The sequence below is a fragment of the Pseudorca crassidens genome (assembly GCF_039906515.1).
Source record: "Pseudorca crassidens isolate mPseCra1 chromosome 1 unlocalized genomic scaffold, mPseCra1.hap1 SUPER_1_unloc_3, whole genome shotgun sequence".
NCBI lineage: Eukaryota > Metazoa > Chordata > Mammalia > Artiodactyla > Delphinidae > Pseudorca > Pseudorca crassidens.
The window spans coordinates 415,493-440,845 of NW_027135940.1; the positions used below are offsets into that span (position 1 = coordinate 415,493).

The following is a 25,353-nucleotide window of genomic DNA, read 5'->3' on the forward strand; positions in this document are numbered from 1 at the left end:
ATTCCTGTTCATTTTCCGCAGAAATTGCAAACTGGGCCAAACAGGAGGTTAAAGGCACTGACTCTCCAAGTGGGGAGAGTGTTAGTAAAGCGTCTGGAATGTTGCACCCGAGTACCAGGGGACGAAAACTGAGACACATTGGAACACGTTTCCTGATCACACGGTGGATCATACTCTGGGTTCCACATGCATGTTTTAGCTGAAGGAAGAATCCTTTAATCCAGGAGAGTTGAGAACCATGGAATGGGTACCATGCAATATGACTTCAAAGGGTCTGCATTTGCTCACCGAACCTCACCAATCCTATCACTGCTGCGTTTATGCCGCTGTACACACGCTTGATTCTCTTTCGTAGACATATCAATCCATAGGTTTTAAGATTCTTACTAGTCAGGTATATTCTTAGGCGTTTAATATGGGGTGTTGAGTCCACTTCGTTGAGCAAGCAGTAGCTCTTGTCTATTACATATTTGGCTTATGGAAAGGTATCTGTGTTAATTTCAATCTCTGGTTTTATGCAGCACCCCAACTAACCTTTCCTCTTAAGCAAGCGTAAGTTGGTTTTCTTCATTTGAGACCCTATTCTGTTTTGTAATTCAGTTCCTGTGTAGCCATGTTTACATTCCGTGTATTAGTGATACCTTATGATGTTTCTTTTTCTGTGTGATTTATTTCACTTAGAATCATCGTACCTGAATCCACTCATTATGCTGCTACTGGCCTGATGACATAGATTTCATTGCTGAGTGATATTGCATTTTACGTAAGTACCACAACTTCTTTATCCATTTTTCGCTTTCTGCGATATTGAACTTGTACCGTAAACGAGGTTCTTGTAAACAGAGCCGTTCCAAACTTTGGGGTGGCTGTGTCTTTTTGAGTTTAATTTCCCTAAGCTATAGGACCATAAGTGGAAGTGCCCTAGGCTCTGTTGCTTTGTTTTTTAGATATTTCAGGAAACACCATACACTTCTCCAGAGTGGCTGTTGGCAATTTACATCCCGCCCATCAGCATAACAAGGCTCCCAGTTCTCCATGGCCTGTCCTGCCTTTCTGGATTTTACACTTTTTTCAGATGGCCCTTTTGACCGGGGGGCAGTGAGACTTCATTGTAGTGCAGATTTCCTTTGCAAGCTTGCTTGGTTGGCCAAAAAGGGCGTATGCGTTTTTTCCTGAATATATTCAGGAAAAAACGCATACGCCCTTTTTGGCCAAGTGCATCATTGTGGACGTTCTGCCTCTTTTCCTATGCTTTTCATGCAATTCCAGTCTACCTCCTGAAATCGGTTTCCTGCAATTCTGCCCCGCTTTCAAGTCCTCTTGGCATCCTTACTTCAATATATTTTTGGATGATAGCTGTCATTTATAACTCTGCAGGTTTGTGAATTACAGTGCCCCTGAGCTTCTTTCTTCAACTCGCTTTCTTGTGAGCTGGCCGCAACACCGCAGGATTGCTTCAGGCCCTAGTGTGGTTTCGGCATGGCTCGCTGAGCCTTTGGTTAATTCCTCTTCCTGGTGGGAAATGAGAGTTAAATTTGCCCGTCCAGACACCTCCAGCTAGTCTGTCATTGGTTCTCCCTATTCCTGTTAATTTTCCACAGAAATTGCAAACTGGGCCAAACAGGAGGTTAAAGGCACTGACTCTCCAAGTGGGGAGAGTGTTAGTAAAGCGTCTGGAATGTTGCACCCGAGTACCAGGGGATGAAAACTGAGACACATTTGAACACATTTCCCGATCACACGGTGGATCATACTCTGGGTTTCACATGCATGTTTTAGCTGAAAGAAGAATCCCTTACCTGGAGAGTTGAGACGCATGGAATGGGTACCATGCAATATGACTTCAAAGGGTCTGCATTTGCTCACCGAACCTCACCAATCCTATCACTGCTGCGTTTATGCTGCTGTACACATGCTTGATTCTCTTTCGGAGACATATAAATCCATAGGCTTTAAGATTCTTACTAGTCAGGTATATTCTTAGGCGTTTAATATGGGGTGTTGAGTCCACTTCGTTGAGCAAGCAGTAGCTCTTGTCTATTACATATTTGGCTTATGGAAAGGTATCTGTGTTAATTTCAATCTTGGTTTTATGCAGCACCCCAACTCACCTTTCGCCTTAAGCAAGGATAAGTTGGTTTTCTACATTTGAGACCCTATTCTGTTTTGTAATTCAGTTCCTGTGTAGCCAAGTTTACATTCCGTGTATTAGTGATACCTTATGATGTTTCTTTTTCTGTGTGACTTATTTCACTTAGAATCATCGTACCTGAATCCACTCATTATGCTGCTACTGGCCTGATGACATAGATTTAATTGCTGAGTGATATTGCATTGTACGTAAGTACCACAACTTCTTTATCCATTTTTCGCTTTCTGTGATATTGAACTTGTACCGTAAACGAGGTTCTTGTAAACAGAGCCGTCCCAAACTTTGGGGTGGCTGTGTCTTTTTGATTTTAATTTCCCTAATCTATAGGACCATAAGTGGAAGTGCCCTAGGCTCTGTTGCTCTGTTTTTTAGATGTTTCAGGAAACACCATACACTTCTCCAGAGTGGCTGTTGGCAATTTACATCCCGCCCATCAGCATAACAAGGCTCCCAGTGCCCCATGGCCTGTCCTGCCTTTCTGGATTTTACACTTTTTTCAGATGGCCCTTTTGACCGGGGGGCAGTGAGACTTCATTGTAGTGCAGATTTCCTTTGCAAGCTTGCTTGGTTGGCCAAAAAGGGCGTATGTGTTTTATCCTGAATGTATTCAGGAAAAAACACATACGCCCTTTTTGGCCAAGTGCATCATTGTGGACGTTCTGTCTCTTTTCCTATGCTTTAAATGCAATTCCAGTCTACCTCCTGAAATCGGTTTCCTGCAATTCTGCCCCGCTTTCAAGTCCTCTTGGCTGCCTTACTTCAATATATTTTTGGACGATAGCTGTCATTTATAACTCTGCGGGTTTGTGAATTACAGTGCCCCTGAGCTCCTTTCTTCAACTCGCTTTCTTGTGAGCTGGCCGCAACACCGCAGGATTGCTTCAGGCCCTAGTGTGGTTCCGGCATGGCTCGCTGAGCCTTTGGTTAATTCCTCTTCCTGGTGGGAAATGAGAGTTAAATTTGCCCGTCCAGACACCTCCAGCTAGTCTCTCATTGGTTCTCCCTATTCCTGTTCATTTTCCGCAGAAATTGCAAACTGGGCCAAACAGGAGGTTAAAGGCACTGACTCTCCAAGTGGGGAGAGTGTTAGTAAAGCATCTGGAATGTTGCACCCGAGTACCAGGGGATGAAAACTGAGACACATTTGAACACGCTTCCCGATCACACGGTGGATCATACTCTGGGTTCCACATGCATGTTTTAGCTGAAGGAAGAATCCCTTACCTGGAGAGTTGAGACGCATGGAATGGGTACCATGCAATATGACTTCAAAGGGTCTGCATTTGCTCACCGAACCTCACCAATCCTATCACTGCTGCGTTTATGCCGCTGTACACATGCTTGATTCTCTTTCGGAGACATATCAATCCATAGGTTTTAAGATTCTTACTAGTCAGGTATATTCTTAGGCGTTTAATATGGGGTGTTGAGTCCACTTCGTTGAGCAAGCAGTAGCTCTTGTCTATTACATATTTGGCTTATGGAAAGGTATCTGTGCTAATTTCAATCTCTGGTTTTATGCAGCACCCAACTCACCTTTCCCCTTAAGCAAGCATAAGTTGGTTTTCGACATTTGAGACCCTATTCTGTTTTGTAATTCAGTTTTTGTGTAGCCAAGTTTACACTCCGTGTATTAGTGATACCTTATGATGTTTCTTTTTCTCTGTGACTTATTTCACTTAGAATCATCGTACCTGAATCCACTCATTATGCTGCTACTGGCCTGATGACATAGATTTCATTGCTGAGTGATATTGCATTGCACGTAAGTACCACAAGTACTTTATCCATTTTTTGCTTTCTGCGATATTGAACTTGTACCGTAAACGAGGTTCTTGTAAACATAGCCGTCCCAAACTTTGGGTTGGCTGTGTCTTTTTGATTTTAATTTCCCTAATCTATAGGACCATAAGTGGAAGTGCCCTAGGCTCTGTTGCTTTGTTTTTTAGATGTTTCAGGAAACACCATACACTTCTCCAGAGTGGCTGTTGGCAATTTACATCCCGCCCATCAGCATGAGAAGGCTCCCAGTTCTCCATGGCCTGTCCTGCCTTTCTGGATTTTACAGGTTTTTCAGATGGCCCTTTTGACCGGGGGGCAGTGAGACTTCATTGTAGTGCAGATTTCCTTTGCAAGCTTGCTTGGTTGGCCAAAAAGGGCGTATGTGTTTTTTCCTGAATATATTCAGGATAAAACGCATACGCCCTTTTTGGCCAAGTGCATCATTGTGGACATTCTGCCTCTTTTCCTATGCTTTACATGCAATTCCAGTCTACCTCCTGAAATCGGTTTCCTGCAATTCTGCCCCGCTTTCAAGTCCTCTTGGCAGCCTTACTTCAATATATTTTTGGACGATAGCTGTCATTTATAACTCTGCAGGTTTGTGAATGACAGTGCCCCTGAGCTCCTTTCTTCAACTCGCTTTCTTGTGAGCTGGCCGCAACAGCGCAGGATTGCTTCAGGCCCTAGTGTGGTTCCGGCATATCTCACTGAGCCTTTGGTTAATTCCTCTTCCTGGTGGGAAATGAGAGTTAAATTTGCCCGTCCAGACACCTCCAGCTAGTCTCTCATTGGTTCTCCCTATTCCTGTTCATTTTCCGCAGAAATTGCAAACTGGGCCAAACAGGAGGTTAAAGGCACTGACTCTCCAAGTGGGGAGAGTGTTAGTAAAGCGTCTGGAATGTTGCACCCGAGTACCAGGGGATGAAAACTGAGACACATTTGAACACGTTTCCCGATCACACGGTGGATCATACTCTGGGTTCCACATGCATGTTTTAGCTGAAAGAAGAATCCCTTACCTGGAGAGTTGAGACGCATGGAATGGGTACCATGCAATATGACTTCAAAGGGTCTGCATTTGCTCACCGAACCTCACCAATCCTATCACTGCTGCGTTTATGCTGCTGTACACATGCTTGATTCTCTTTCGGAGACATATAAATCCATAGGCTTTAAGATTCTTACTAGTCAGGTATATTCTTAGGCGTTTAATATGGGGTGTTGAGTCCACTTCGTTGAGCAAGCAGTAGCTCTTGTCTATTACATATTTGGCTTATGGAAAGGTATCTGTGTTAATTTCAATCTTGGTTTTATGCAGCACCCCAACTCACCTTTCGCCTTAAGCAAGGATAAGTTGGTTTTCTACATTTGAGACCCTATTCTGTTTTGTAATTCAGTTCCTGTGTAGCCAAGTTTACATTCCGTGTATTAGTGATACCTTATGATGTTTCTTTTTCTGTGTGACTTATTTCACTTAGAATCATCGTACCTGAATCCACTCATTATGCTGCTACTGGCCTGATGACATAGATTTAATTGCTGAGTGATATTGCATTGTACGTAAGTACCACAACTTCTTTATCCATTTTTCGCTTTCTGTGATATTGAACTTGTACCGTAAACGAGGTTCTTGTAAACAGAGCCGTCCCAAACTTTGGGGTGGCTGTGTCTTTTTGATTTTAATTTCCCTAAGCTATAGGACCATAAGTGGAAGTGCCCTAGGCTCTGTTGCTCTGTTTTTTAGATGTTTCAGGAAACACCATACACTTCTCCAGAGTGGCTGTTGGCAATTTACATCCCGCCCATCAGCATAACAAGGCTCCCAGTGCCCCATGGCCTGTCCTGCCTTTCTGGATTTTACACTTTTTTCAGATGGCCCTTTTGACCGGGGGGCAGTGAGACTTCATTGTAGTGCAGATTTCCTTTGCAAGCTTGCTTGGTTGGCCAAAAAGGGCGTATGTGTTTTATCCTGAATGTATTCAGGAAAAAACACATACGCCCTTTTTGGCCAAGTGCATCATTGTGGACGTTCTGTCTCTTTTCCTATGCTTTAAATGCAATTCCAGTCTACCTCCTGAAATCGGTTTCCTGCAATTCTGCCCCGCTTTCAAGTCCTCTTGGCTGCCTTACTTCAATATATTTTTGGACGATAGCTGTCATTTAGAACTCTGCGGGTTTGTGAATTACAGTGCCCCTGAGCTCCTTTCTTCAACTCGCTTTCTTGTGAGCTGGCCGCAACAGCGCAGGATTGCTTCAGGCCCTAGTGTGGTTCCGGCATGGCTCGCTGAGCCTTTGGTTAATTCCTCTTCCTGGTGGGAAATGAGAGTTAAATTTGCCCGTCCAGACACCTCCAGCTAGTCTCTCATTGGTTCTCCCTATTCCTGTTCATTTTCCGCAGAAATTGCAAACTGGGCCAAACAGGAGGTTAAAGGCACTGACTCTCCAAGTGGGGAGAGTGTTAGTAAAGCATCTGGAATGTTGCACCCGAGTACCAGGGGATGAAAACTGAGACACATTTGAACACGCTTCCCGATCACACGGTGGATCATACTCTGGGTTCCACATGCATGTTTTAGCTGAAGGAAGAATCCCTTACCTGGAGAGTTGAGACGCATGGAATGGGTACCATGCAATATGACTTCAAAGGGTCTGCATTTGCTCACCGAACCTCACCAATCCTATCACTGCTGCGTTTATGCCGCTGTACACACGCTTGATTCTCTTTCGGAGACATATCAATCCATAGGTTTTAAGATTCTTACTAGTCAGGTATATTCTTAGGCGTTTAATATGGGGTGTTGAGTCCACTTCGTTGAGCAAGCAGTAGCTCTTGTCTATTACATATTTGGCTTATGGAAAGGTATCTGTGCTAATTTCAATCTCTGGTTTTATGCAGCACCCAACTCACCTTTCCCCTTAAGCAAGCATAAGTTGGTTTTCGACATTTGAGACCCTATTCTGTTTTGTAATTCAGTTTTTGTGTAGCCAAGTTTACACTCCGTGTATTAGTGATACCTTATGATGTTTCTTTTTCTCTGTGACTTATTTCACTTAGAATCATCGTACCTGAATCCACTCATTATGCTGCTACTGGCCTGATGACATAGATTTCATTGCTGAGTGATATTGCATTGCACGTAAGTACCACAAGTACTTTATCCATTTTTTGCTTTCTGCGATATTGAACTTGTACCGTAAACGAGGTTCTTGTAAACATAGCCGTCCCAAACTTTGGGGTGGCTGTGTCTTTTTGATTTTAATTTCCCTAATCTATAGGACCATAAGTGGAAGTGCCCTAGGCTCTGTTGCTTTGTTTTTTAGATGTTTCAGGAAACACCATACACTTCTCCAGAGTGGCTGTTGGCAATTTACATCCCGCCCATCAGCATGAGAAGGCTCCCAGTTCTCCATGGCCTGTCCTGCCTTTCTGGATTTTACAGGTTTTTCAGATGGCCCTTTTGACCGGGGGGCAGTGAGACTTCATTGTAGTGCAGATTTCCTTTGCAAGCTTGCTTGGTTGGCCAAAAAGGGCGTATGTGTTTTTTCCTGAATATATTCAGGATAAAACGCATACGCCCTTTTTGGCCAAGTGCATCATTGTGGACATTCTGCCTCTTTTCCTATGCTTTACATGCAATTCCAGTCTACCTCCTGAAATCGGTTTCCTGCAATTCTGCCCCGCTTTCAAGTCCTCTTGGCAGCCTTACTTCAATATATTTTTGGACGATAGCTGTCATTTATAACTCTGCAGGTTTGTGAATGACAGTGCCCCTGAGCTCCTTTCTTCAACTCGCTTTCTTGTGAGCTGGCCGCAACAGCGCAGGATTGCTTCAGGCCCTAGTGTGGTTCCGGCATATCTCACTGAGCCTTTGGTTAATTCCACTTCCTGGTGGGAAATGAGAGTTAAATTTGCCCGTCCAGACACCTCCAGCTAGTCTCTCATTGGTTCTCCCTATTCCTGTTCATTTTCCGCAGAAATTGCAAACTGGGCCAAACAGGAGGTTAAAGGCACTGACTCTCCAAGTGGGGAGAGTGTTAGTAAAGCGTCTGGAATGTTGCACCCGAGTACCAGGGGATGAAAACTGAGACACATTTGAACACGTTTCCCGATCACACGGTGGATCATACTCTGGGTTCCACATGCATGTTTTAGCTGAAAGAAGAATCCCTTACCTGGAGAGTTGAGACGCATGGAATGGGTACCATGCAATATGACTTCAAAGGGTCTGCATTTGCTCACCGAACCTCACCAATCCTATCACTGCTGCGTTTATGCCGCTGTACACATGCTTGATTCTCTTTCGGAGACATATAAATCCATAGGTTTTAAGATTCTTACTAGTCAGGTATATTCTTAGGCGTTTAATATGGGGTGTTGAGTCCACTTCGTTGAGCAAGCAGTAGCTCTTGTCTATTACATATTTGGCTTATGGAAAGGTATCTGTGTTAATTTCAATCTTGGTTTTATGCAGCACCCCAACTCACCTTTCGCCTTAAGCAAGGATAAGTTGGTTTTCTACATTTGAGACCCTATTCTGTTTTGTAATTCAGTTCCTGTGTAGCCAAGTTTACATTCCGTGTATTAGTGACACCTTATGATGTTTCTTTTTCTGTGTGACTTATTTCACTTAGAATCATCGTACCTGAATCCACTCATTATGCTGCTACTGGCCTGATGACATAGATTTAATTGCTGAGTGATATTGCATTGTACGTAAGTACCACAACTTCTTTATCCATTTTTCGCTTTCTGCGATATTGAACTTGTACCGTAAACGAGGTTCTTGTAAACAGAGCCATCCCAAACTTTGGGGTGGCTGTGTCTTTTTGATTTTAATTTCCCTAATCTATAGGACCATAAGTGGAAGTGCCCTAGGCTCTGTTGCTCTGTTTTTTAGATGTTTCAGGAAACACCATACACTTCTCCAGAGTGGCTGTTGGCAATTTACATCCCGCCCATCAGCATAACAAGGCTCCCAGTGCCCCATGGCCTGTCCTGCCTTTCTGGATTTTACACTTTTTTCAGATGGCCCTTTTAACCGGGGGGCAGTGAGACTTCATTGTAGTGCAGATTTCCTTTGCATGCTTGCTTGGTTGGCCAAAAAGGACGTATGTGTTTTATCCTGAATGTATTCAAGAAAAAACGTATACGCGCTTTTTGGCCAAGTGCATCATTGTGGACGTTCTGTCTCTTTTCCTATGCTTTAAGTGCAATTCCAGTCTACCTCCTGAAATCGGTTTCCTGCAATTCTGCCCCGCTTTCAAGTCCTCTTGGCTGCCTTACTTCAATATATTTTTGGACGATAGCTGTCATTTATAACTCTGCGGGTTTGTGAATTACAGTGCCCCTGAGCTCCTTTCTTCAACTGGCTTTCTTGTGAGCTGGCCGCAACACCGCAGGATTGCTTCAGGCCCTAGTGTGGTTCTGGCATGGCTCGCTGAGCCTTTGGTTAATTCCTCTTCCTGGTGGGAAATGAGAGTTAAATTTGCCCGTCCAGACACCTCCAGCTAGTCTCTCATTGGTTCTCCCTATTCCTGTTCATTTTCCGCACAAATTGCAAACTGGGCCAAACAGGAGGTTAAAGGCACTGACTCTCCAAGTGGGGAGAGTGTTAGTAAAGCATCTGGAATGTTGCACCCGAGTACCAGGGGATGATAACTGAGACACATTTGAACACGTTTCCCGATCACACGGTGGATCATACTCTGGGTTCCACATGCATGTTTTAGCTGAAGGAAGAATCCCTTACCTGGAGAGTTGAGACGCATGGAATGGGTACCATGCAATATGACTTCAAAGGGTCTGCATTTGCTCACCGAACCTCACCAATCCTATCACTGCTGCGTTTATGCCGCTGTACACACGCTTGATTCTCTTTCGGAGACATATAAATCCATAGGTTTTAAGATTCTTACTAGTCAGGTATATTCTTAGGCGTTTAATATGGGGTGTTGAGTCCACTTCGTTGAGCAAGCAGTAGCTCTTGTCTATTACATATTTGGCTTATGGAAAGGTATCTGTGCTAATTTCAATCTCTGGTTTTATGCAGCACCCAACTCACCTTTCCCCTTAAGCAAGCATAAGTTGGTTTTCGACATTTGAGACCCTATTCTGTTTTGTAATTCAGTTTTTGTGTAGCCAAGTTTACACTCCGTGTATTAGTGATACCTTATGATGTTTCGTTTTCTCTGTGACTTATTTCACTTAGAATCATCGTACCTGAATCCACTCATTATGCTGCTACTGGCCTGATGACATAGATTTCATTGCTGAGTGATATTGCATTGCACGTAAGTACCACAAGTACTTTATCCATTTTTCGCTTTCTGCGATATTGAACTTGTACCGTAAACGAGGTTCTTGTAAACAGAGCCGTCCCAAACTTTGGGGTGGCTGTGTCTTTTTGATTTTAATTTCCCTAATCTATAGGACCATAAGTGGAAGTGCCCTAGGCTCTGTTGCTTTGTTTTTTAGATGTTTCAGGAAACACCATACACTTCTCCAGAGTGGCTGTTGGCAATTTACATCCCGCCCATCAGCATGAGAAGGCTCCCAGTTCTCCATGGCCTGTCCTGCCTTTCTGGATTTTACAGGTTTTTCAGATGGCCCTTTTGACCGGGGGGCAGTGAGACTTCATTGTAGTGCAGATTTCCTTTGCAAGCTTGCTTGGTTGGCCAAAAAGGGCGTATGTGTTTTTTCCTGAATATATTCAGGATAAAACGCATACGCCCTTTTTGGCCAAGTGCATCATTGTGGACGTTCTGCCTCTTTTCCTATGCTTTACATGCAATTCCAGTCTACCTCCTGAAATCGGTTTCCTGCAATTCTGCCCCGCTTTCAAGTCCTCTTGGCAGCCTTACTTCAATATATTTTTGGACGATAGCTGTCATTTATAACTCTGCAGGTTTGTGAATGACAGTGCCCCTGAGCTCCTTTCTTCAACTCGCTTTCTTGTGAGCTGGCCGCAACACCAAAGGATTGCTTCAGGCCCTAGTGTGGTTCCGGCATATCTCACTGAGCCTTTGGTTAATTCCTCTTCCTGGTGGGAAATGAGAGTTAAATTTGCCCGTCCAGACACCTCCAGCTAGTCTCTCGTTGGTTCTCCCTATTCCTGTTCATTTTCCGCAGAAATTGCAAACTGGGCCAAACAGGAGGTTAAAGGCACTGACTCTCCAAGTGGGGAGAGTGTTAGTAAAGCGTCTGGAATGTTGCACCAGAGTACCAGGGGACGAAAACTGAGACACATTGGAACACGTTTCCCGATCACACGGTGGATCATACTCTGGGTTCCACATGCATGTTTTAGCTGAAGGAAGAATCCTTTAATCCAGGAGAGTTGAGAACCATGGAATGGGTACCATGCAATATGACTACAAAGGGTCTGCATTTGCTCACCGAACCTCACCAATCCTATCACTGCTGCGTTTATGCCGCTGTACACACGCTTGATTCTCTTTCGTAGACATATCAATCCATAGGTTTTAAGATTCTTACTAGTCAGGTATATTCTTAGGCGTTTAATATGGGGTGTTGAGTCCACTTCGTTGAGCAAGCAGTAGCTCTTGTCTATTACATATTTGGCTTATGGAAAGGTATCTGTGTTAATTTCAATCTCTGGTTTTATGCAGCACCCCAACTAACCTTTCCTCTTAAACAAGCGTAAGTTGGTTTTCTTCATTTGAGACCCTATTCTGTTTTGTAATTCAGTTCCTGTGTAGCCATGTTTACATTCCGTGTATTAGTGATACCTTATGATGTTTCTTTTTCTGTGTGATTTATTTCACTTAGAATCATCGTACCTGAATCCACTCATTATGCTGCTACTGGCCTGATGACATAGATTTCATTGCTGAGTGATATTGCATTGTACGTAAGTACCACAACTTCTTTATCCATTTTTCGCTTTCTGCGATATTGAACTTGTACCGTAAACGAGGTTCTTGTAAACAGAGCCGTCCCAAACTTTGGGGTGGCTGTGTCTTTTTGATTTTAATTTCCCTAAGCTATAGGACCATAAGTGGAAGTGCCCTAGGCTCTGTTGCTTTGTTTTTTAGATATTTCAGGAAACACCATACACTTCTCCAGAGTGGCTGTTGGCAATTTACATCCCGCCCATCAGCATAACAAGGCTCCCAGTTCTCCATGGCCTGTCCTGCCTTTCTGGATTTTACACTTTTTTCAGATGGCCCTTTTGACCGGGGGGCAGTGAGACTTCATTGTAGTGCAGATTTCCTTTGCAAGCTTGCTTGGTTGGCCAAAAAGGGCGTATGCGTTTTTTCCTGAATATATTCAGGAAAAAACGCATACGCCCTTTTTGACCAAGTGCATCATTGTGGACGTTCTGCCTCTTTTCCTATGCTTTTCATGCAATTCCAGTCTACCTCCTGAAATCGGTTTCCTGCAATTCTGCCCCGCTTTCAAGTCCTCTTGGCATCCTTACTTCAATATATTTTTGGATGATAGCTGTCATTTATAACTCTGCAGGTTTGTGAATTACAGTGCCCCTGAGCTTCTTTCTTCAACTCGCTTTCTTGTGAGCTGGCCGCAACACCGCAGGATTGCTTCAGGCCCTAGTGTGGTTTCGGCATGGCTCGCTGAGCCTTTGGTTAATTCCTCTTCCTGGTGGGAAATGAGAGTTAAATTTGCCCGTCCAGACACCTCCAGCTAGTCTGTCATTGGTTCTCCCTATTCCTGTTAATTTTCCACAGAAATTGCAAACTGGGCCAAACAGGAGGTTAAAGGCACTGACTCTCCAAGTGGGGAGAGTGTTAGTAAAGCGTCTGGAATGTTGCACGCGAGTACCAGGGGATGAATACTGAGACACATTTGAACACGTTTCCCGATCACACGGTGGATCATACTCTAGGTTCCACATGCATGTTTTAGCTGAAGGAAGAATCCCTTACCTGGAGAGTTGAGACGCATGGAATGGGTACCATGCAATATGACTTCAAAGGGTCTGCATTTGCTCACCGAACCTCACCAATCCTATCACTGCTGCGTTTATGCCGCTGTACACATGCTTGATTCTCTTTCGGAGACATATAAATCCATAGGCTTTAAGATTCTTACTAGTCAGGTATATTCTTAGGCGTTTAATATGGGGTGTTGAGTCCACTTCGTTGAGCAAGCAGTAGCTCTTGTCTATTACATATTTGGCTTATGGAAAGGTATCTGTGTTAATTTCAATCTTGGTTTTATGCAGCACCCCAACTCACCTTTCGCCTTAAGCAAGGATAAGTTGGTTTTCGACATTTGAGACCCTATTCTGTTTTGTAATTCAGTTCCTGTGTAGCCAAGTTTACATTCCGTGTATTAGTGATACCTTATGATGTTTCTTTTTCTGTGTGACTTATTTCACTTAGAATCATCGTACCTGAATCCACTCATTATGCTGCTACTGGCCTGATGACATAGATTTAATTGCTGAGTGATATTGCATTGTACGTAAGTACCACAACTTCTTTATCCATTTTTCGCTTTCTGTGATATTGAACTTGTACCGTAAACGAGGTTCTTGTAAACAGAGCCGTCCCAAACTTTGGGGTGGCTGTGTCTTTTTGATTTTAATTTCCCTAAGCTATAGGACCATAAGTGGAAGTGCCCTAGGCTCTGTTGCTCTGTTTTTTAGATGTTTCAGGAAACACCATACACTTCTCCAGAGTGGCTGTTGGCAATTTACATCCCGCCCATCAGCATAACAAGGCTCCCAGTGCCCCATGGCCTGTCCTGCCTTTCTGGATTTTACACTTTTTTCAGATGGCCCTTTTGACCGGGGGGCAGTGAGACTTCATTGTAGTGCAGATTTCCTTTGCAAGCTTGCTTGGTTGGTCAAAAAGGGCGTATGTGTTTTATCCTGAATGTATTCAGGAAAAAACACATACGCCCTTTTTGGCCAAGTGCATCATTGTGGACGTTCTGTCTCTTTTCCTATGCTTTAAATGCAATTCCAGTCTACCTCCTGAAATTGGTTTCCTGCAATTCTGCCCCGCTTTCAAGTCCTCTTGGCTGCCTTACTTCAATGTATTTTTGGACGATAGCTGTCATTTATAACTCTGCGGGTTTGTGAATTACAGTGCCCCTGAGATCCTTTCTTCAACTCGCTTTCTTGTGAGCTGGCCGCAACACCGCAGGATTGCTTCAGGCCCTAGTGTGGTTCCGGCATGGCTCGCTGAGCCTTTGGTTAATTCCTCTTCCTGGTGGGAAATGAGAGTTAAATTTGCCCGTCCAGACACCTCCAGCTAGTCTGTCATTGGTTCTCCCTATTCCTGTTCATTTTCCGCAGAAATTGCAAACTGGGCCAAACAGGAGGTTAAAGGCACTGACTCTCCAAGTGGGGAGAGTGTTAGTAAAGCATCTGGAATGTTGCACCCGAGTACCAGGGGATGAAAACTGAGACACATTTGAACACGTTTCCCGATCACACGGTGGATCATACTCTGGGTTCCACATGCATGTTTTAGCTGAAAGAAGAATCCCTTACCTGGAGAGTTGAGACGTATGGAATGGGTACCATGCAATATGACTTCAAAGGGTCTGCATTTGCTCACCGAACCTCACCAATCCTATCACTGCTGCGTTTATGCCGCTGTACACATGCTTGATTCTCTTTCGGAGACATATAAATCCATAGGTTTTAAGATTCTTACTAGTCAGGTATATTCTTAGGCGTTTAATATGGGGTGTTGAGTCCACTTCGTTGAGCAAGCAGTAGCTCTTGTCTATTACATATTTGGCTTATGGAAAGGTATCTGTGCTAATTTCAATCTCTGGTTTTATGCAGCACCCAACTCACCTTTCCCCTTAAGCAAGCATAAGTTGGTTTTCGACATTTGAGACCCTATTCTGTTTTGTAATTCAGTTTTTGTGTAGCCAAGTTTACACTCCGTGTATTAGTGATACCTTATGATGTTTCTTTTTCTCTGTGACTTATTTCACTTAGAATCATCGTACCTGAATCCACTCATTATGCTGCTACTGGCCTGATGACATAGATTTCATTGCTGAGTGATATTGCATTGCACGTAAGTACCACAAGTACTTTATCCATTTTTCGCTTTCTGCGATATTGAACTTGTACCGTAAACGAGGTTCTTGTAAACATAGCCGTCCCAAACTTTGGGGTGGCTGTGTCTTTTTAATTTTAATTTCCCTAATCTATAGGACCATAAGTGGAAGTGCCCTAGGCTCTGTTGCTTTGTTTTTTAGATGTTTCAGGAAACACCATACACTTCTCCAGAGTGGCTGTTGGCAATTTACATCCCGCCCATCAGCATGAGAAGGCTCCCAGTTCTCCATGGCCTGTCCTGCCTTTCTGGATTTTACAGGTTTTTCAGATGGCCCTTTTGACCGGGGGGCAGTGAGACTTCATTGTAGTGCAGATTTCCTTTGCAAGCTTGCTTGGTTGGCCAAAAAGGGCGTATGTGTTTTTTCCTGAATATATTCAGGATAAAACGCATACGCCCTTTTTGGCCAAGTGCATCATTGTGGACGTTCTGCCTCTTTTCCTATGCTTTACATGCAATTCCAGTCTACCTCCTGAAATCGGTTTCCTGCAATTCTGCCCCGCTTTCAAGTCCTCTTGGCAGCCTTACTTCAATATATTTTTGGACGATAGCTGTCATTTATAACTCTGCAGGTTTGTGAATGACAGTGCCCCTGAGCTCCTTTCTTCAACTCGCTTTCTTGTGAGCTGGCCGCAACACCGCAGGATTGCTTCAGGCCCTAGTGTGGTTCCGGCATATCTCACTGAGCCTTTGGTTAATTCCTCTTCCTGGTGGGAAATGAGAGTTAAATTTGCCCGTCCAGACACCTCCAGCTAGTCTCTCATTGGTTCTCCCTATTCCTGTTCATTTTCCGCAGAAATTGCAAACTGGGCCAAACAGGAGGTTAAAGGCACTGACTCTCCAAGTGGGGAGAGTGTTAATAAAGCGTCTGGAATGTTGCACCCGAGTACCAGGGGACGAAAACTGAGACACATTGGAACACGTTTCCCGATCACACGGTGGATCATACTCTGGGTTCCACATGCATGTTTTAGCTGAAGGAAGAATCCTTTAATCCAGGAGAGTTGAGAACCATGGAATGGGTACCATGCAATATGACTTCAAAGGGTCTGCATTTGCTCACCGAACCTCACCAATCCTATCACTGCTGCGTTTATGCCGCTGTACACACGCTTGATTCTCTTTCGTAGTCATATCAATCCATAGGTTTTAAGATTCTTACTAGTCAGGTATATTCTTAGGCGTTTAATATGGGGTGTTGAGTCCACTTCGTTGAGCAAGCAGTAGCTCTTGTCTATTACATATTTGGCTTATGGAAAGGTATCTGTGCTAATTTCAATCTCTGGTTTTATGCAGCACCCCAACTAACCTTTCCTCTTAAGCAAGCGTAAGTTGGTTTTCTTCATTTGAGACCCTATTCTGTTTTGTAATTCAGTTCCTGTGTAGCCATGTTTACATTCCGTGTATTAGTGATACCTTATGATGTTTCTTTTTCTGTGTGATTTATTTCACTTAGAATCATCGTACCTGAATCCACTCATTATGCTGCTACTGGCCTGATGACATAGATTTCATTGCTGAGTGATATTGCATTGTACGTAAGTACCACAACTTCTTTATCCATTTTTCGCTTTCTGCGATATTGAACTTGTACCATAAACGAGGTTCTTGTAAACAGAGCCGTTCCAAACTTTGGGGTGGCTGTGTCTTTTTGATTTTAATTTCCCTAAGCTATAGGACCATAAGTGGAAGTGCCCTAGGCTCTGTTGCTTTGTTTTTTAGATATTTCAGGAAACACCATACACTTCTCCAGAGTGGCTGTTGGCAATTTACATCCCGCCCATCAGCATAACAAGGCTCCCAGTTCTCCATGGCCTGTCCTGCCTTTCTGGATTTTACACTTTTTTCAGATGGCCCTTTTGACCGGGGGGCAGTGAGACTTCATTGTAGTGCAGATTTCCTTTGCAAGCTTGCTTGGTTGGCCAAAAAGGGCGTATGCGTTTTTTCCTGAATATATTCAGGAAAAAACGCATACGCCCTTTTTGACCAAGTGCATCATTGTGGACGTTCTGCCTCTTTTCCTATGCTTTTCATGCAATTCCAGTCTACCTCCTGAAATCGGTTTCCTGCAATTCTGCCCCGCTTTCAAGTCCTCTTGGCATCCTTACTTCAATATATTTTTGGATGATAGCTGTCATTTATAACTCTGCAGGTTTGTGAATTACAGTGCCCCTGAGCTTCTTTCTTCAACTCGCTTTCTTGTGAGCTGGCCGCAACACCGCAGGATTGCTTCAGGCCCTAGTGTGGTTTCGGCATGGCTCGCTGAGCCTTTGGTTAATTCCTCTTCCTGGTGGGAAATGAGAGTTAAATTTGCCCGTCCAGACACCTCCAGCTAGTCTGTCATTGGTTCTCCCTATTCCTGTTAATTTTCCACAGAAATTGCAAACTGGGCCAAACAGGAGGTTAAAGGCACTGACTCTCCAAGTGGGGAGAGTGTTAGTAAAGCGTCTGGAATGTTGCACGCGAGTACCAGGGGATGAATACTGAGACACATTTGAACACGTTTCCCGATCACACGGTGGATCATACTCTGGGTTCCACATGCATGTTTTAGCTGAAGGAAGAATCCCTTACCTGGAGAGTTGAGACGCATGGAATGGGTACCATGCAATATGACTTCAAAGGGTCTGCATTTGCTCACCGAACCTCACCAATCCTATCACTGCTGCGTTTATGCCGCTGTACACATGCTTGATTCTCTTTCGGAGACATATAAATCCATAGGCTTTAAGATTCTTACTAGTCAGGTATATTCTTAGGCGTTTAATATGGGGTGTTGAGTCCACTTCGTTGAGCAAGCAGTAGCTCTTGTCTATTACATATTTGGCTTATGGAAAGGTATCTGTGTTAATTTCAATCTTGGTTTTATGCAGCACCCCAACTCACCTTTCGCCTTAAGCAAGGATAAGTTGGTTTTCGACATTTGAGACCCTATTCTGTTTTGTAATTCAGTTCCTGTGTAGCCAAGTTTACATTCCGTGTATTAGTGATACCTTATGATGTTTCTTTTTCTGTGTGACTTATTTCACTTAGAATCATCGTACCTGAATCCACTCATTATGCTGCTACTGGCCTGATGACATAGATTTCATTGCTGAGTGATATTGCATTGTACGTAAGTACCACAACTTCTTTATCCATTTTTCGCTTTCTGTGATATTGAACTTGTACCGTAAACGAGGTTCTTGTAAACAGAGCCGTCCCAAACTTTGGGGTGGCTGTGTCTTTTTGATTTTAATTTCCCTAAGCTATAGGACCATAAGTGGAAGTGCCCTAGGCTCTGTTGCTCTGTTTTTTAGATGTTTCAGGAAACACCATACACTTCTCCAGAGTGGCTGTTGGCAATTTACATCCCGCCCATCAGCATAACAAGGCTCCCAGTGCCCCATGGCCTGTCCTGCCTTTCTGGATTTTACACTTTTTTCAGATGGCCCTTTTGACCGGGGGGCAGTGAGACTTCATTGTAGTGCAGATTTCCTTTGCAAGCTTGCTTGGTTGGTCAAAAAGGGCGTATGTGTTTTATCCTGAATGTATTCAGGAAAAAACACATACGCCCTTTTTGGCCAAGTGCATCATTGTGGACGTTCTGTCTCTTTTCCTATGCTTTAAATGCAATTCCAGTCTACCTCCTGAAATTGGTTTCCTGCAATTCTGCCCCGCTTTCAAGTCCTCTTGGCTGCCTTACTTCAATGTATTTTTGGACGATAGCTGTCATTTATAACTCTGCGGGTTTGTGAATTACAGTGCCCCTGAGATCCTTTCTTCAACTCGCTTTCTTGTGAGCTGGCCGCAACACCGCAGGATTGCTTCAGGCCCTAGTGTGGTTCCGGCATGGCTCGCTGTGCCTTTGGTTAATTCCTCTTCCTGGTGGGAAATGAGAGTTAAATTTGCCCGTCCAGACACCTCCAGCTAGTCTGTCATTGGTTCTCCCTATTCCTGTTCATTTTCCGCAGAAATTGCAAACTGGGCCAAACAGGAGGTTAAAGGCACTGACTCTCCAAGTGGGGAGAGTGTTAGTAAAGCATCTGGAATGTTGCACCCGAGTACCAGGGGATGAAAACTGAGACACATTTGAACACGTTTCCCGATCACACGGTGGATCATACTCTGGGTTCCACATGCATGTTTTAGCTGAAGGAAGAATCCCTTACCTGGAGAGTTGAGAGGCATGGAATGGGTACCATGCAATATGACTTCAAAGGGTCTGCATTTGCTCACCGAACCTCACCAATCCTATCACTGCTGCGTTTATGCCGCTGTACACACGCTTGATTCTCTTTCGGAGACATATAAATCCATAGGTTTTAAGATTCTTACTAGTCAGGTATATTCTTAGGCGTTTAATATGGGGTGTTGAGTCCACTTCGTTGAGCAAGCAGTAGCTCTTGTCTATTACATATTTGGCTTATGGAAAGGTATCTGTGCTAATTTCAATCTCTGGTTTTATGCAGCACCCAACTCACCTTTCCCCTTAAGCAAGCATAAGTTGGTTTTCGACATTTGAGACCCTATTCTGTTTTGTAATTCAGTTTTTGTGTAGCCAAGTTTACACTCCGTGTATTAGTGATACCTTATGATGTTTCTTTTTCTCTGTGACTTATTTCACTTAGAATCATCGTACCTGAATCCACTCATTATGCTGCTACTGGCCTGATGACATAGATTTCATTGCTGAGTGATATTGCATTGCACGTAAGTACCACAAGTACTTTATCCATTTTTCGCTTTCTGCGATATTGAACTTGTACCGTAAACGAGGTTCTTGTAAACATAGCCGTCCCAAACTTTGGGGTGGCTGTGTCTTTTTAATTTTAATTTCCCTAATCTATAGGACCATAAGTGGAAGTGCCCTAGGCTCTGTTGCTTTGTTTTTTAGATGTTTCAGGAAACACCATACACTTCTCCAGAGTGGCTGTTGGCAATTTACATCCCGCCCATCACCATGAGAAGGCTCCCAGTTCTCCATGGCCTGTCCTGCCTTTCTGGATTTTACAGGTTTTTCAGATGGCCCTTTTGACCGGGGGGCAGTGAGACTTCATTGTAGTGCAGATTTCCTTTGCAAGCTTGCTTGGTTGGCCAAAAAGGGCGTATGTGTTTTTTCCTGAATATATTCAGGATAAAACGCATACGCCCTTTTTGGCCAAGTGCATCATTGTGGACGTTCTGCCTCTTTTCCTATGCTTTACATGCAATTCCAGTCTACCTCCTGAAATCGGTTTCCTGCAATTCTGCCCCGCTTTCAAGTCCTCTTGGCAGCCTTACTTCAATATATTTTTGGACGATAGCTGTCATTTATAACTCTGCAGGTTTGTGAATGACAGTGCCCCTGAGCTCCTTTCTTCAACTCGCTTTCTTGTGAGCTGGCCGCAACACCGCAGGATTGCTTCAGGCCCTAGTGTGGTTCCGACATATCTCACTGAGCCTTTGGTTAATTCCTCTTCCTGGTGGGAAATGAGAGTTAAATTTGCCCGTCCAGACACCTCCAGCTAGTCTCTCATTGGTTCTCCCTATTCCTGTTCATTTTCCGCAGAAATTGCAAACTGGGCCAAACAGGAGGTTAAAGGCACTGACTCTCCAAGTGGGGAGAGTGTTAATAAAGCGTCTGGAATGTTGCACCCGAGTACCAGGGGACGAAAACTGAGACACATTGGAACACGTTTCCCGATCACACGGTGGATCATACTCTGGGTTCCACATGCATGTTTTAGCTGAAGGAAGAATCCTTTAATCCAGGAGAGTTGAGAACCATGGAATGGGTACCATGCAATATGACTTCAAAGGGTCTGCATTTGCTCACCGAACCTCACCAATCCTATCACTGCTGCGTTTATGCCGCTGTACACACGCTTGATTCTCTTTCGTAGACATATCAATCCATAGGTTTTAAGATTCTTACTAGTCAGGTATATTCTTAGGCGTTTAATATGGGGTGTTGAGTCCACTTCGTTGAGCAAGCAGTAGCTCTTGTCTATTACATATTTGGCTTATGGAAAGGTAACTGTGCTAATTTCAATCTCTGGTTTTATGCAGCACCCCAACTAACCTTTCCTCTTAAGCAAGCGTAAGTTGGTTTTCTTCATTTGAGACCCTATTCTGTTTTGTAATTCAGTTCCTGTGTAGCCATGTTTACATTCCGTGTATTAGTGATACCTTATGATGTTTCTTTTTCTGTGTGATTTATTTCACTTAGAATCATCGTACCTGAATCCACTCATTATGCTGCTACTGGCCTGATGACATAGATTTCATTGCTGAGTGATATTGCATTGTACGTAAGTACCACAACTTCTTTATCCATTTTTCGCTTTCTGCGATATTGAACTTGTACCGTAAACGAGGTTCTTGTAAACAGAGCAATCCCAAACTTTGGGGTGGCTGTGTCTTTTTGATTTTAATTTCCCTAAGCTATAGGACCATAAGTGGAAGTGCCCTAGGCTCTGTTGCTTTGTTTTTTAGATATTTCAGGAAACATCATACACTTCTCCAGAGTGGCTGTTTGCAATTTACATCCCACCCGTCAGCATAAGAAGGCTCCCAGTTCTCCATGGCCTGTCCTGCCTTTCTGGATTTTACACTTTTTTCAGATGGCCCTTTTGACCGGGGGGCAGTGAGACTTCATTGTAGTGCAGATTTCCTTTGCAAGCTTGGTTGGTTGGCCAAAAAGGGCGTATGCGTTTTTTCCTGAATATATTCAGGAAAAAACGCATACGCCCTTTTTGGCCAAGTGCATCATTGTGGACGTTCTGCCTCTTTTCCTATGCTTTACATGCAATTCCAGTCTACCTCCTGAAATCGGTTTCCTGCAATTCTGCCCCACTTTCAAGTCCTCTTGGCAGCCTTACTTAATATATTTTTGGATGATAGCTGTCATTTATAACTCTGCAGGTTTGTGAATTACAGTGCCCCTGAGCTTCTTTCTTCAACTCGCTTTCTTGTGAGCTGGCCGCAACACCGCAGGATTGCTTCAGGCCCTAGTGTGGTTTCGGCATGGCTCGCTGAGCCTTTGGTTAATTCCTCTTCCTGGTGGGAAATGAGAGTTAAATTTGCCCGTCCAGACACCTCCAGCTAGTCTGTCATTGGTTCTCCCTATTCCTGTTCATTTTCCACAGAAATTGCAAACTGGGCCAAACAGGAGGTTAAAGGCACTGACTCTCCAAGTGGGGAGAGTGTTAGTAAAGCGTCTGGAATGTTGCACCCGTGTACCAGGGGATGAAAACTGAGACACATTTGAACACGTTTCCCGATCACACGGTGGATCATACTCTGGGTTCCACATGCATGTTTTAGCTGAAAGAAGAATCCCTTACCTGGAGAGTTGAGACGCATGGAATGGGTACAATGCAATATGACTTCAAAGGGTCTGCATTTGCTCACCGAACCTCACCAATCCTATCACTGCTGCGTTTATGCCGCTGTACACATGCTTGATTCTCTTTCGGAGACATATAAATCCATAGGTTTTAAGATTCTTACTAGTCAGGTATATTCTTAGGCGTTTAATATGGGGTGTTGAGTCCACTTCGTTGAGCAAGCAGTAGCTCTTGTCTATTACATATTTGGCTTATGGAAAGGTATCTGTGTTAATTTCAATCTTGGTTTTATGCAGCACCCCAACTCACCTTTCGCCTTAAGCAAGGATAAGTTGGTTTTCTACATTTGAGACCCTATTCTGTTTTGTAATTCAGTTCCTGTGTAGCCAAGTTTACATTCCGTGTATTAGTGACACCTTATGATGTTTCTTTTTCTCTGTGACTTATTTCACTTAGAATCATCGTACCTGAATCCACTCATTATGCTGCTACTGGCCTGATGACATAGATTTAATTGCTGAGTGATATTGCATTGTACGTAAGTACCACAACTTCTTTATCCATTTTTCGCTTTCTGCGATATTGAACTTGTACCGTAAACGAGGTTCTTGTAAACAGAGCCATCCCAAACTTTGGGGTGGCTGTGTCTTTTTGATTTTAATTTCCCTAAGCTATAGGACCATAAGTGGAAGTGCCCTAGGCTCTGTTGCTCTGTTTTTTAGATGTTTCAGGAAACACCATACACTTCTCCAGAGTGGCTGTTGGCAATTTACATCCCGCCCATCAGCATAACAAGGCTCCCAGTGCCCCATGGCCTGTCCTGCCTTTCTGGATTTTACACTTTTTTCAGATGGCCCTTTTGACCGGGGGGCAGTGAGACTTCATTGTAGTGCAGATTTCCTTTGCATGCTTGCTTGGTTGGCCAAAAAGGGCGTATGTGTTTTATCCTGAATGTATTCAAGAAAAAACGTATACGCCCTTTTTGGCCAAGTGCATCATTGTGGACGTTCTGTCTCTTTTCCTATGCTTTAAGTGCAATTCCAGTCTACCTCCTGAAATCGGTTTCCTGCAATTCTGCCCCGCTTTCAAGTCCTCTTGGCTGCCTTACTTCAATATATTTTTGGCCGATAGCTGTCATTTATAACTCTGCGGGTTTGTGAATGACAGTGCCCCTGAGCTCCTTTCTTCAACTCGCTTTCTTGTGAGCTGGCCGCAACACCGCAGGATTGCTTCAGGCCCTAGTGTGGTTCCGGCATATCTCACTGAGCCTTTGGTTAATTCCTCTTCCTGGTGGGAAATGAGAGTTAAATTTGCCCGTCCAGACACCTCCAGCTAGTCTCTCATTGGTTCTCCCTATTCCTGTTCATTTTCCGCAGAAATTGCAAACTGGGCCAAACAGGAGATTAAAGGCACTGACTCTCCAAGTGGGGAGAGTGTTAGTAAAGCGTCTGGAATGTTGCACCCGAGTACCAGGGGACGAAAACTGAGACACATTGGAACACGTTTCCCGATCACACGGTGGATCATACTCTGGGTTCCACATGCATGTTTTAGCTGAAGGAAGAATCCTTTAATCCAGGAGAGTTGAGAACCATGGAATGGGTACCATGCAATATGACTTCAAAGGGTCTGCATTTGCTCACCGAACCTCACCAATCCTATCACTGCTGCGTTTATGCCGCTGTACACACGCTTGATTCTCTTTCGTAGACATATCAATCCATAGGTTTTAAGATTCTTACTAGTCAGGTATATTCTTAGGCGTTTAATATGGGGTGTTGAGTCCACTTCGTTGAGCAAGCAGTAGCTCTTGTCTATTACATATTTGGCTTATGGAAAGGTATCTGTGTTAATTTCAATCTCTGGTTTTATGCTGCACCCCAACTAACCTTTCCTCTTAAGCAAGCGTAAGTTGGTTTTCTTCATTTGAGACCCTATTCTGTTTTGTAATTCAGTTCCTGTGTAGCCATGTTTACATTCCGTGTATTAGTGATACCTTATGATGTTTCTTTTTCTGTGTGATTTATTTCACTTAGAATCATCGTACCTGAATCCACTCATTATGCTGCTACTGGCCTGATGACATAGATTTCATTGCTGAGTGATATTGCATTGTACGTAAGTACCACAACTTCTTTATCCATTTTTCGCTTTCTGCGATATTGAACTTGTACCGTAAACGAGGTTCTTGTAAACAGAGCCGTTCCAAACTTTGGGGTGGCTGTGTCTTTTTGATTTTAATTTCCCTAAGCTATAGGACCATAATTGGAAGTGCCCTAGGCTCTGTTGCTTTGTTTTTTAGATATTTCAGGAAACACCATACACTTCTCCAGAGTGGCTGTTTGCAATTTACATCCCACCCATCAGCATAAGAAGGCTCCCAGTTCTCCATGGCCTGTCCTGCCTTTCTGGATTTTACACTTTTTTCAGATGGCCCTTTTGACCGGGGGGCAGTGAGACTTCATTGTAGTGCAGATTTCCTTTGCAAGCTTGCTTGGTTGGCCAAAAAGGGCATATGCGTTTTTTCCTGAATATATTCAGGAAAAAACGCATACGCCCTTTTTGGCCAAGTGCATCATTGTGGACGTTCTGCCTCTTTTCCTATGCTTTTCATGCAATTCCAGTCTACCTCCTGAAATCGGTTTCCTGCAATTCTGCCCCGCTTTCAAGTCCTCTTGGCAGCCTTACTTAATATATTTTTGGATGATAGCTGTCATTTATAACTCTGCAGGTTGGTGAATTACAGTGCCCCTGAGCTCCTTTCTTCAACTCGCTTTCTTGTGAGCTGGCCGCAACACCGCAGGATTGCTTCAGGCCCTAGTGTGGTTTCGGCATGGCTCGCTGAGCCTTTGGTTAATTCCTCTTCCTGGTGGGAAATGAGAGTTAAATTTGCCCGTCCAGACACCTCCAGCTAGTCTGTCATTGGTTCTCCCTATTCCTGTTCATTTTCCACAGAAATTGCAAACTGGGCCAAACAGGAGGTTAAAGGCACTGACTCTCCAAGTGGGGAGAGTGTTAGTAAAGCGTCTGGAATGTTGCACC

At 43.8% G+C, this 25,353-nt stretch overlaps 1 long non-coding RNA gene across 3 annotated transcripts in view; it reads left to right on the forward strand.

Moving 5' to 3' along the window:
• The first annotated feature begins 675 nt into the window (after window positions 1-675).
• LOC137217935 (uncharacterized) overlaps window positions 676-25,353 on the forward strand; it is a 1,539,267-nt gene continuing 1,514,589 nt past the window's right edge. For all 3 annotated transcript variants that reach the window (XR_010940334.1, XR_010940329.1, XR_010940330.1), the window contains exon 1: window positions 676-763. This is a non-coding gene — a long non-coding RNA (uncharacterized lncRNA). The remainder of the gene's footprint in view (window positions 764-25,353) is intronic.